We start from the raw sequence: 12,979 nt of genomic DNA on the forward strand, positions 1-12,979 counted from the left end.
CCAATGGAAATACCATTTCAAATAAAAATATTTTCACAATAGTACAAATAGAAAATCTGCACAAATAAGTCCAGTCAGCTGATAAAAACATCAGTTCTTAAACATAGCAAGACTGGGATTCAGCTCACACTTTTCTGATCTGTCTGTTGCTTAAGATGTGGGCAGAGCCTCCTCTCACACAAAATGTTACTTCTCAAGGAATAGGGTCTCCAATCACTGCCAGTCATCGTCATGACCACAAAGATCTTCCAGCACATTATGCAGACATCCAGACAGACCAAGTTCATAGCACCACAAAGGATCTTTGATGCTTCTGTCTATCCACACATCAGCTGTTGAGTTGAATGTTTCTCTTCTGTAGGTATTCAGCTGGCAGACACCAAAAATGAAAGCTCAGTAATTCTGCTGTTGTAGAGAATAAGATCTAGTGTAGTTATTTCCAGTGTAAAACACTTCTGACAGTTGCTGTTCTACAAACCATTTTCTATGAAAAGAAAGCATCTAATTCCTCCTAATTCAATAACAGTTATAACTCATCAATTATTCTAATATTAAATATAAAAAATGAAATATTCACAAACATTTACAACCAAAATGATCCATCAAAGCCCTTAAGATTGCTTTTGGAAGATCAACAGCTCTTCAACAAAAATTCCCAAGAAGCACAGAAGTATAAGAAGTGAGACACTGAAAATTTTTGCATCAACATCATGTAGGTTGCTTAAAATGAATAAATAAATAAATCAGTTCTTTACAAAAACCCCACCCATCATTGGAAGACCATCAGCCAGTTAAGAGTAAGCAAGAAATTATTTGCTCAGCTCTGGTGACAATTGGCTGTTACTGGAGTTATTCTGACACATTGTTTTCAAGAACATCTGTTTCTACTCTGACTCCTTTAACTTTCAGATGTGAAAAACAAAAGCTCGTTTTCAAGCCATGTCTTCCATCTTCAGTTGGCAACAGTTGCATGATTATGAAGTTATTGTTGTGCTGGGTGATCTGTTTGTCAGTTTATATTTTCCTATCATATCTATTTTTAGCTATTCATTAGTATTACTTGGAGCCTCTCCTATAAATCTTAAACATTTATAGCACATCTCGACAATTCATCAAATGGAGCCAACCTCCAAGGAAAGGAAACCCAAACCACTTCCCCTGCTCAGCTGAATGAGATTCAGATCCTTGTCTTTTAAACTTGAAACTCAACATTTTCCCATCTGCTCTTTATACACAACAGCCCTTTTGCTCTGCATCAGTATTTTATTCTCCATTCATAACTTTTTACTTCCCTCCAGAGGTTTCCTGATGCTTTTAGTCTGCTGGACTCATAGAAGACTTGAATTTTGGAAGGCTTCTCCCCCCACACTCCATTGAAGGGGAAAAATAATCATTCAGCAATGAATGGCCACTTTTCATTGCTCATTCACAAGAGAGACACAGCAGGATCCCAGGGCTGGACTCAAAGACAATTTTCTTTGCTATTCTCACTAGAGGGAAAAATATTTTATCAGAGGCTATTCAAACAAAGAATATTCGGAGAATTAAATTTACTTTTTGTTCTATTCATTGACTTGCATTTCCAATCCTCTGTGTATGTGTAACTATCAAAAAGCTGCACAGTTTCCTTGGCTATGGCCATGCTTGGAGGTACCAGTACACGTGACTTGGCTAGGTCACTCATGCACAGAACATTTCTGTAATGGCCAACAAGATGAAGATTTAAAGAAATAATAACCAGAAGATGTTCCCTAGCCAAGGGCTTTGCAGAAGGAAAATCTGCACTGGTGAAGACCTCCTCTCTTCATCCAGGCAGCACTTGGCTGCAGGGAGAGGCTGCATCCCAGCTCCTGGATCCTGGGATCAAATAGTGTCACAGGCCAGGGGAGACTGCTCTCCTCCTCCTCAGCTGTCCTAGGAAGTCTCAGCTTTGCAACCCCTACACAGGTGAAAGCTAAGGAACACATTTCTCAGATGCAACTGCTAATTGTCTGCATGTAATTAGCTTATACCTGACTAGAATACAAAACTGATTAAAAACCAGTGACCATCTTTTTCATTTCCTACGTATTTGAATTAATCAAAAGAGACATAACATAACAAGAAATGAAAACTGTACCAAGGAAAACATTTCTGGCATGCATGTTAGTCTCAGAGTGCTTTTAATTTAAATGGTTCATCTGATCAGGCAGAATAGCAGGATGTGGCTCTTCAGGGAGGTAGGGAGTGCTTGGGAGAAGTCAGTAACACAAAGGAGTATCTAGATGTTTACAGTTAAAATTGTTTTCTGTCAATTCACACCATTCTTCAATTTGCCTGATGTCTTTCCCTACTGTCAATTTCTTTGCAAGAAAAAAAGAATTAGTTTATACTTGGTTATACCTCCATATGGTTACATGCTGGTTTTACCATCACTATTAACCTCCAGCAAGTCCTCCAGTTTCTAATCCAGCCTGTTTCACACCAGACATATGTCAACTTCACAGCATCTCTGCTGTGCCACTTCCTTTTGGCCAGATGTCATGTACCAGTGCCATAGCAGAATGACTGGACAGCCATCCAAAAGCATTTTAACAGACAAATATGAAAATATCTTTCTCTGGCTGGTCACTCAGTCATCCCATTGCTCAGAAATGTTTGCCTGCCAAAAAATGTACTGGTCCGCTAAAAAATAAAGAAAGTAATTTTGGGCTACTTGGGAAAAAATCTCAAAAATCTCAAAATGTACTGATCTGCTAAAAAATAAAGAAAGTAATTTTGGGCTACTTGGGAAAAAATCTCAAAAAAATCTACATATTCCAGTAGTTTTCCCATGCAATGTATTGGAAGTGCATTTCAAGAACTCTGTGACTATGCTGGCAGAACATTGCAACACAGAATACCAACTTACAATGCAGAAGTTATATTTTGAAAAGAAAAAAGCAAACTATGCAGGCACAATTATTCAGAGATGAGAGATTACAACAGCAAACCCAAGCTTGTCAAAAAAAGCACCATCATGTCAGCATCCCCTCCCCACTCAAACCACTCTTCCCATGAAAAGAAGTATGCCAAATTCTTCACAATTCTTTCAAATTAAAACAACAAGATTAAACTGAAGATTGACACAAACTACAAGGTTCAAATTCTATCCAGATTTCCCTTAGCACTAGACATTTACAACTCTGGCTTCTTAAAAATTTATTATGGTAATGGCAGTCTTGAATCCTGGCTACAGATACATGCAAATGACCCCTGCATGTACCTAAGCAAGAACTGTATTTCTGCCAGCCACAGATGTCTAGAACTCTTGTATCACACACATATACATCTCTGCCCATTGTGAGAATGTCTTTATAAAGCATGGGATTTTATTATTTGTCTTAAAGTTCATTGTTTTCATTATTTTCTTGACAAGGGCAATAAACTTAAATTCCACCTCCACTTCCTTGTCAAGGAAAGCTGAGAATCTCTGGTAGATTTAGAAGTATGTACCATGTTACAAGACATGGAAAAAAAGCTCCAAGAGTAGAGTCCTGCCACCTGGCACACCATGTCCTAGAGCTAAAGCAGCTGGGAGCATATGCTGTTTCATTGATTTGGCTATGCCTTATAATGAGCAGTGCCAGTGGAGGATGTATACACACATATATATTACAGCATCATCAACATCCGTGACATTGTGACACTTAAGAAATCTTTTCATTTACCAATGCCTCTAGTCTCTGCTTTGTTAGCTCTGGGAAGGAGCAATCCTCTGTGAGCTGTTGGTCACACTAAGTTCCTTACTCAAACCAAGATGATTCCCACCAGAAAGTGGAAATTTGACCAAACCCTGTGTTATCACATACAAACTGATGGAACAAATCCCTGAAGGGGATTGTTTCCTAACAGAGCCATAGCCAATCAATTTTTTTTAAACATATGGAAAGACTGTAGAATAATATGATTTATTCAAGGCTTTAGTCTTCCAAAGGCATATTTAGCTACATTACCCCATAAGATGCATGAATTGCCCAATTTTGGAGCTATCCCTTTAGCAGTGTTGTTTATACACACTCGCATGGGTGTTCAGCTGCAAAAGCAGAGAGAAAGTTTCATGCCACTAAAAAATAAAGATTGTAAGATGAACCACTGCATAGTCTAAAGGAACTCATCAGTAACAATGAAAACATCCCAATTTGGTTTAGTAACTGATGGGATAAATATTCCATAGCATCAGGAAACATAACTCAGAAACAGCAAGCACTTGCAATCCCACTCCACCCAGCAGGATGCAGGAGCTTGGGCCCCAGCACCACCAGGACCAGGAGCTCACAGCAGGGGCAGGCAGCCAGTGTGTGCTGAGCCACCCCGAGCCTGCCTCGCAGGAGAGCCTCCTGCTCACCCCCACGGCCCTCAGCACAGAACCAACAGACACACAAATGCAGCAGGAGCAAGAGAGAGACAGGAGAAGGGGGCAGGGCACAGTGGGGACCCCAGGAGGACAGAACCCCTGAGTCACTCCTGTGAGTCTCAGCTCATCTTCTCCAAAGGCCTGAACTCCCACCACAAAACAGAGATGCTTTGCCCAGGTTGCTTCTTACAAACATTAATTCAGACTTGATGCTTTCACTGTCCTGTCATGGCTGCCCAAAGGATTTAGAGTTCAGGCTGAAGACTTTTAGTAATTTCTGCTATGGCAGCATAGCAGGGCTCTGGAGACACTGATGGTATTTATAGCAGCCTAGAAATTGTACCTCTTCTCACCAGCTGAACCAGTTCCCTGAGCTGACTGCTGCAGCTAATTGAAAGAAGACTGTCATGTACCATCAGCTAAATTTACAGCTGGTCCTCACGATTGGGTTGTGTTGACTGCATTGTGACAGCAGTGTCTAAAGGGAGGTCATCTTCATTTCTACATTTTCTCTCTAGGAACAAGAGCTTCTTCTGTATCTGCACTGCTAGGTTTCTATTTAAAGGTTTGAACCCTGTGATGTAATCTTCCTTTTTGTTTCCAAGGAAACAATATTTCATGTATTCTACTTTCAAGTTTTTCTTCCTTTAGGTTTTCCCCCCTCCACCTGCTCTCTTCCTCTCTCTTTAAAGAGACAAGTAAATAGGTAAAACCTGTATTTATCTTTGGCATGCCATGTAGTTCTCTTTCTCTAAAACCAGACTTATTCATAGCACTAAACAATTCAAGATATTTCAAAAATATGCTTAGCAATAATTTTATGCAGCATTTATACCTATTACTTTTCTGATAGCAAAAGAGCTATAATTGCATTAGGCAGCAACTCCTGTTGATAGTTTAAATTTTTCAAAAACTTAGGGTCTACATCTCAGCCCCAAGTCCTTTTCTCCTGCAAAGATTCTATAAAAGCATCTCACTGACTGTCCAGCCAGTTTTCCCCCAGTTTCACTCCTTAAATGTTCCTGATGGCCAGTCCTGTCCCCTGGCATCCCCTTTCTGGCAGCAAAGCATCTCCTGACACCTCTTTCCATGCTCCTTTTTGCCAGTGGGTTGTGCTCTCAGGTCTGTGGTGGCTTGGAGGTCATTTTCATTCAAGTGAAAATCCTCTACATTAATATTCTTTTATAATAATTTAAAATTTTAAAATAATAACTTTACTGTCTGTAAGTCAGAAAAATACAGAGGACTGAATGCATAATTTACAGTGAAATCAGCATTTGTAACAGATGGAATAAGGTGTGTTGAATGGATACAAGTGCAGGTGCTTTGTGTCTTACTGGAAAAGCAGCAGGTCAAGTTAATAGCTTGTCTCTAAATTTTCAGCATGTGTTTATGTCTATGGGGTGAAAAATGTGGGAGAGATTGGCTGTTTTAACAAGAGACTATTTTAACACTGCAGAAAAACTAAGAGCAACACTGCTCATAAATGTAGGTGATTAATTCTGACTGGGAAAACTACTCTCATTTTTATTACTACTGCCTTGTGCCTCCATGATATAAAAACTATAAATGAGTTGGACTGGTGATATTCTGCTCAAGGAACAACAAAGTAACAGACAAGATATTTTTAAGGACTGCCCACTTCAGAACATAGAAGAGCATGTAAAATTCCAAGCTATAGAAGATTATGTGGGCCGAGAACACTCAATAACAATTTATGTGGTGAAGGGCAGAAAAGGTGTTAAAGCATGATAGATATAAAGATATCACAGATATAGATACAAATTTTATGCTGTCTAAGAAATCATCAAAGTAAGCATGGAAATGACCTTTAGTCAGAGTCTTGCATTTTGGGTCATGTTATAGACTGGTATCCATCCCTTCCTGTATCAGTTCCAAGGAAGGCCAGGCTCTGTTGAAAGGTATGTGATCTTGATTCAGAGGCAACAAGTCTTTCCACAACATCTCTGGCTCGTCACATAAAAGGATGTGCAATGGGAACACTTACATGATCTAGACCTCTGCCAATATCTCTGGATTCTTTTCAAAAATTCATCACAGTCTTTCCTCAGATCCCAAAAATAAGGGTTTCCCACGCTCTGCAGTCCTACTGGAAGCTATTCCAGGAAGCCACTTGTCTCCTCTTTCCACCTCCAAAGCTTTCGTAGTTTTTTCCCAAAAGACCATGCTTGTTATCAAGCTTCCCTATCTCCTAATCTGGCCATGACTTAGTAGCTTGTCCATGCTCTCTCCTTCCTAATGGTTACTCAGACTCAAGAACCTCAGTAAAAATCACATTTGACAGGCGTGGGAAAAGTAGAAAGGTTCAGGTGTTTGTCACTAGGTTTTGTTAGTTTATTTCTGAAATAGAATATTTCTGGTAGCTGAAATGCAGAGCACATTTCATGGTCTGGCAACGCATTGCTTTAGAGATTGTGGCTCTGGAAAAAAAGCTTTATGAAATTTGTTTGCTTCTCAAAGACAATCCTTGGCACTGGACAGGTCCTGTTGGGTCTCAGTAAATCAAAAGCTTATTTGATGTCAGTGAAACTAAGATGCAACTGCTGTTTTGCTCCAGGTTGTCAGAAAGCTTCTCAGTAATCACTTTCAGTCAGAATAGATGCTCAATTGTTCTTTCCTGCTGCAAGGGGGGAAAAAACAGCAGCTTGCTCTTCCTCAATAATTCCCTCATATTTCATTTTTAATCTCTTAAGCAAATTACAAGTGAAGACCTTTGATGTATGCGCCAAACTCATTCATTTCTCAGTACTTGCTGGACTAGAGAGGATCTCCCGTTCTTATGCATGTGGATGATAATAACAACTTCAAAGCCCCCAGGCATGTGTTAGCTCTCCCCAATTTCCTTTATAAGTATGCATTTCGTGGGCCAACACCAGTTAAGAACCATATGCAGCTGTACTTGAATGCCATCTATTAAGGCAGCCTTGATATCTCTCTCATAATGTAACAACCCTATTTCTGCTTTGCAGATCTACTCAGTCTGGATTTTGCATTTTTCCTGAAATGAAGTACCTAATTTCCAGCATTTATGGTGTTCTGAGCTTAAAATAGTCTGGAACCTGATCAAACTCAGAGCAAAAAGTCATTAAAAGGCACTTGCCCTGAGGTGGTTTGGAGCATTCCTGGTGGATTATGAAGCATTGCTTTGCTGTTGTGGGGTTTTATGACATGAAGTGCAGCTGAATACCTCTAGAAGGACAGTAGGTCATAGCCATATGGTACCACAGGACCAGATGTTCCAAGTACAGCAGAACAGCTGCACCTGAGCAGTGGCTGGGTAAACTTCTCCAAGCTTGCTAAGGAAGAATGAAAGGGGACATATTTCAAACCAGTTAGTGTTACAGTTGTCATGATTATTTAGTTTGTCCAACTCATTATCAGAACACTTGGAGGCAAAGACCATAGAAGAGTTAAAGAGAATATAATGTAGTCACATAAATAAGAAAAACCACCATCAGAGATAATTTACACTGGAAGAAAATAAATAGTTTTGGAAAAGATGTAAAACTTCAGGCTTTCAGCCAAGCTTTATCTAAGGAAGTGGAATGGAAAGAGTAAACAGCTTTTCACTAGGGCAGAAAATTTATCCCATAAGTGGGGAGCACAGATTTCATGTGATTTCCTTTAACGGGTTTGTTACTGACCACAGTCAGTGGAACAGACACCAGACCAACGGCACCAGCACAGCAAATCTGGCGTTTCCCCATTTGCCCTGCCAGCGAGCCAGAAGCCTGTACCAAGTGGACTGCAAACATCAATCCAATTTCTGTCTCCTGGCTCTATTTAAGTCTAGATTTGGCACTCCATATACCATGAGATTACTCTGACCTGAAACCTGCTCTCAGCATGTCTGGACAATTTTTCTGATCAGAGTTACATGCTATGTATCTATTTGTGTTTATTTTTTTAAGTGTGCTATGCTTAGGAAATAGGTTGGACCAGACATTTCTGGAACCTCTGCAGCAATCTGTTATTAATGATACAGAGAAGTACAAGAAAAAGAGCTTCTTATCCCCATGAACAGCAAGAGCAGAAACAGACGATGGCAGTTTCCCAATTCTCTTGTCAAGAGAATTAGGTGCAATTCTCTGTGTGTTACTGTGGTAAATTAGGGACAAAACCCACTTTATTTTTGGCAATGCAGTTTTCTTTAGAGGTCAGTTTAAACACTGACCAATTGCAGATGCCCCATTTTGGGGCCTGAGGAGCACGTCAGGATGCTCTGCACAGCACAGAATGACGTACTCACTAGGCACTCTCTCTGCATAGTATTCCTCTGTAGGTGCTCTCCTTGCAGAGCTTTCTCTTAGCAGTGACTGAGCAACAGGGGAGTCAGCAGTTTGGGGCCCCAGGCTCTCCGTGTTCCCAGCATTCTTGATTAAAGGGAGGTAACAAGGAAGACATCATCCCTATTTTCCACATTACTATGCCTTGGGATCTATACTCCATTTCAACACAAATCTCCCAGAACATTTTTTCTGCTGACAGTGAGAGGAAAAGCAGAACAGTGAACAAAATGCCTTTCAGAGCCCTGGCCCCAGCCTCACCCCACAAACTCAGGGAGCCTTGTTGGGGATTGGGGTCCTGCTTTCCTAATCCCCAGGGAACTTGCTTTGTCCCTGTCTCACATAGTCTCTTACAAACACAGGCACTACACTGTGCTCTTAGCCTGGCCACAGAGATAGCAAGAGAAACACTGGTCAGTAAATTTGACTCATATCAGGTCAAATCCAAATTACCTCTTGACAATACTGCCTAAGAAGCTCATAAAACAATGTGTCTGCTTGTTATATGACTTGGACAAACAGCATCAACCTTTATCTACAAGAACGTTTGCTTACTGAGTGAAAAAAGAAAACCACAAAATATAAAGTAACATACCACAAGTCTTTAATTTCTGATGGACCTTTAAGTTCCTCCTATTTTCAGACTTTTAGGAATGCTCCTTAATGTGTCAACTTAAAACATCAGCCACTGAAATCCTTACTCTGTGAAGCAAAGCTACCCCTTTGATTTGATTTGCAGAATGGCCTCACAAGTCAACATAATTCTGATTCCCCTGCTGATAGCAGCAACACAGCCGACGTCTGGCTGAAATGAAGTAATGAACACAACAGACAGTGCTTATTAAAGAATCAAATAAAACTCTGAATACATCAATCAAAAATAGCATACAACCAATATTTTCTGGCAATCCAGAGCTGGGAGATGAAGAGGGAAGCACAAACCCAGGCTCAAACAGTAGGTTACTTAGGGCAGCAATTGTCATTTTTGTTTTATGGGTCTGCAATGTCTCAGCAGAGCCCCAACCCTGATGGGGGCCATTAAGCAATACTTCAGCATAAAGAGAAATTAAATGAGTAACGCCCCGCAAGATACTCCTGCACACAAGGTATTGTCAGACAAGTTTTATGTAGTGCTTTATAAACGCCAGTTGACTTCAGCAAGAATCAAGGGCATGCAGCATTTTGTGAGGAGGGTGCAGTCACTTAAAGCATTTCTCTCTATCTGCAGTAATCAAAACAAGTTATAGCCAGGCTACAACTATATGTCTAGTTTGAAGACTGCTTGTCTGTGTGAGACAGAACCATCTGGATTTACTTTACAGTTAACTTTAAAATATATATATCAGATTTCTCAACTTTTGCCAAACAACTGGAAACATAATGGTTTCTGCATGCTGTTAGCATCTCACTACAGCTGCAAATGTCCATTAGGACAATCTTATATAATTATATACTTATTCTTCCCATGAAATTGTTAAAAACCCAGCTTTTCCAAATAAGAGCATATTTTGTAGCAAAGAGGAAATCTTCCAGTTCACCAGGTTGGAATGGGGGAGGGAAGTCTTCTAAAGCAGAACTTTACTCAAAGCTTTTTCTTTAAACTAACATAAAAATTACAAGTCTTAGTGTGTCAGATTTTTTCAACTTTACCTCTACTGTGCTCCAGCCAGAAATCTACAATTTCTTTCCCTTTTCCTTTCCTTTGTGGAAGAAGTTCATTCCTTCTAAGATTATTTTTCCAAAGAAAAAAAGCAGCTTTTTCCCCCCCATTTTTTCAACTCTTCCCTCTGGATGGTACTTTAGTTCTCATCTTTCCCACAGTTCCATACTCTTGTTCAACAGAAAGTGTCAGTGGCACCTGGTGCCACTGGGTGACTGCCCTTGGGAGCTGATCCCCAACAGCAGGGATCGGCACACAGAACATGAGCAGGCTGGAGGCAGGCAAGGCTGCAGGAATGGGGGGTGATCTGTGTGTTCAAAGCACCATCATCAGTTTTGCTACAATTTTCAGAAATTACCAATAACACAGCACACGTCAGTTTTTAGGAATCCAAGGTAACAATTCAACTTTCCAGAGGGCAGGTGCTTTACCTCTTCCAAAATGAGAGCCTTCCTGCTGTGTTTTCTATGTGTCCAGGCACAAAGCACTCCAAGTCATTGGCCACTCTCAAAACATCTCAGCAGCTCAGATTTTTTAGTTAACAAAAACAAAACCAATGGAAACACAAAGAACTATTCCTAAAAATTGGACACAATCCTGTGCAACGTGCTCTGCGATGACCTTGCCAGAACAGGGAGATTGGACCAGATGACCACTGTGGTTCTTCCAATCTTACCTATTCTTTTCCAGGAGGTGACTAACCTTTCTGCACGTATTCTCAGGACCCTACAAAGAGAAGGGAACAAGGTCTCATATTGTTTTGACAGCCATTCACACAGAAAACCACTTCTTTTTCAGTTGCCTGCCTGAAAATAAATACCACAAAATACTGTAATACTATTGACCTCATCAGAAAGACAACCTTGGTCAGAGACAAGCAACAGACCACTGCCCACCCTCGGGGCACACAGACCTCGCAGAGCAGCCTCCTCTCACCAGCACTGCCAGTCTGCTGGATCATCTTACCCATGTTACCCATACTGGGTCACCTGCAAGGATAAAGATAAAGCAACTACTGCTAGTTTCTGTTATTTGGGTTCTGTATCTCATCCTCCACAAAGTTTCTCTGTTATCAGTATAGAAATAATTTGCACAACAACTTTACAAGTTATCTTAGAAAGCACAGCAGGTTTCTAGCATCCAAGCTCTTTCTCATTTTAACAGTGACTATCTGAATAATTGGCAGGGAGGAGCTTGGCTGCTCTGTAATGCAGAAACTTGGCTAGAGCGATGCTGTTAGCATGAAACAGCAGCAGATCCAATGCCCAGAACTTGAACTGAAACTGTTTGTTATTACTTCACATCTGTACTGCAGCATTAGCCACAGGCCATGACCAAGTCTGGCCCTGGTCCTTCTGGGATGAACTTCTATATTTTAAACAGACAGGGGATGACAAAGGTGATTGAAAGGATTTAATGCAACATTAAAAATAACTGACAGAGTCAGGAATTTGTGTCTCACTGAAAATTAATGGCAACTACCATAGGACTCGGGTACTTCAGAAAAAAATGGTCAGGCATCCTGAAACCTTGGTAGGGCACAGGCATTTGCAGTCACAGAAGACTCTGTTCTTGCAAGAAATGAAAAAAGTTCCACAAGAGGTTTCTATCAATAACTGGCTGCTTTTTGCAGGCACTGGTGCAACAGTAGAGAGCACTGTGAGGCAGAAAGATAGGCAAGCAGTGATTGCAGGTCTGCTCAGAGATATCATTCCCAGGATGGTCAATTCAACAGAACCAAAAAGGTCCAGGGACCAAAGAGCTGCTTCCAGTATCACACACTTGCCCTGACTGGTTTCTTCGCCTCTTTTTCCCACTCTCAGGCAGAAGGCAAAGATCTGAAGAGGTTATTTTAAGAAATATCAATACTCACATGACAGCTGGATCTTAGACGCAAGCCTAGCTCCAGCAGCACCAAAATCTCCTCCTAATGCTGTGGTTCCGGTTGCAGCTCTGAGGGAGGGTTTGCTGCAGAACAAATGCCCAGGCAGAGGATGTCATGTGTGATCCCCAAGCCCTTCAGGCCTGTGGCCATGAAGGTCACAGCAGATGAAGTACTGGAGTGGAAGAGGTGTGGCTCTGACACCAGGGGACCCAGCTTTGATCTTTGATGAACCTGGCTGTGATTCACCAGAAGAAGTTTCAGGCTTTCTTCAGCAGGAAGTCATGGAGCTCTTTAGGGAAGTAGAGAATTTTTCAATGGCTGGAGGGTGTGCCTCTGCCTTTTTTTGGCAAGCTGTCACCAGAACTGAGCCATGCTGAGCACCTTGTTGCTCTCAGCAAAGAAAGGCATTTCATAAGTTAGATGGGTACTGGAAGTGTTGGCACTGGAGAAAACCAAAACAAGAAGTAGGGGAAGATGGCTTTCTGGTGGAGCTCAGGCAAGAGAAAAGGACCTTGTCAGGATGCCACCTCTCCCACTGCCCATTGCTGTGCCAGTGCCAAGTCACTTGTGCACAGCATGACAGGAAACAACAGTGCAATGCTCCTTACCCATATGCAGCAGTAAACATCGCATCGGCCTTGACAAGGGGACAACATCAAAGATTATATTTGTTATATTATAGTCAACATGCAGGCATCATGTTATCTTAGTCACACCAAGACTAGGTAACTAAACTGCCAGGTTTAATGTTT

This window comes from Zonotrichia albicollis, chromosome 7 (assembly GCF_047830755.1).
Source record: "Zonotrichia albicollis isolate bZonAlb1 chromosome 7, bZonAlb1.hap1, whole genome shotgun sequence".
Lineage (NCBI taxonomy): Eukaryota > Metazoa > Chordata > Aves > Passeriformes > Passerellidae > Zonotrichia > Zonotrichia albicollis.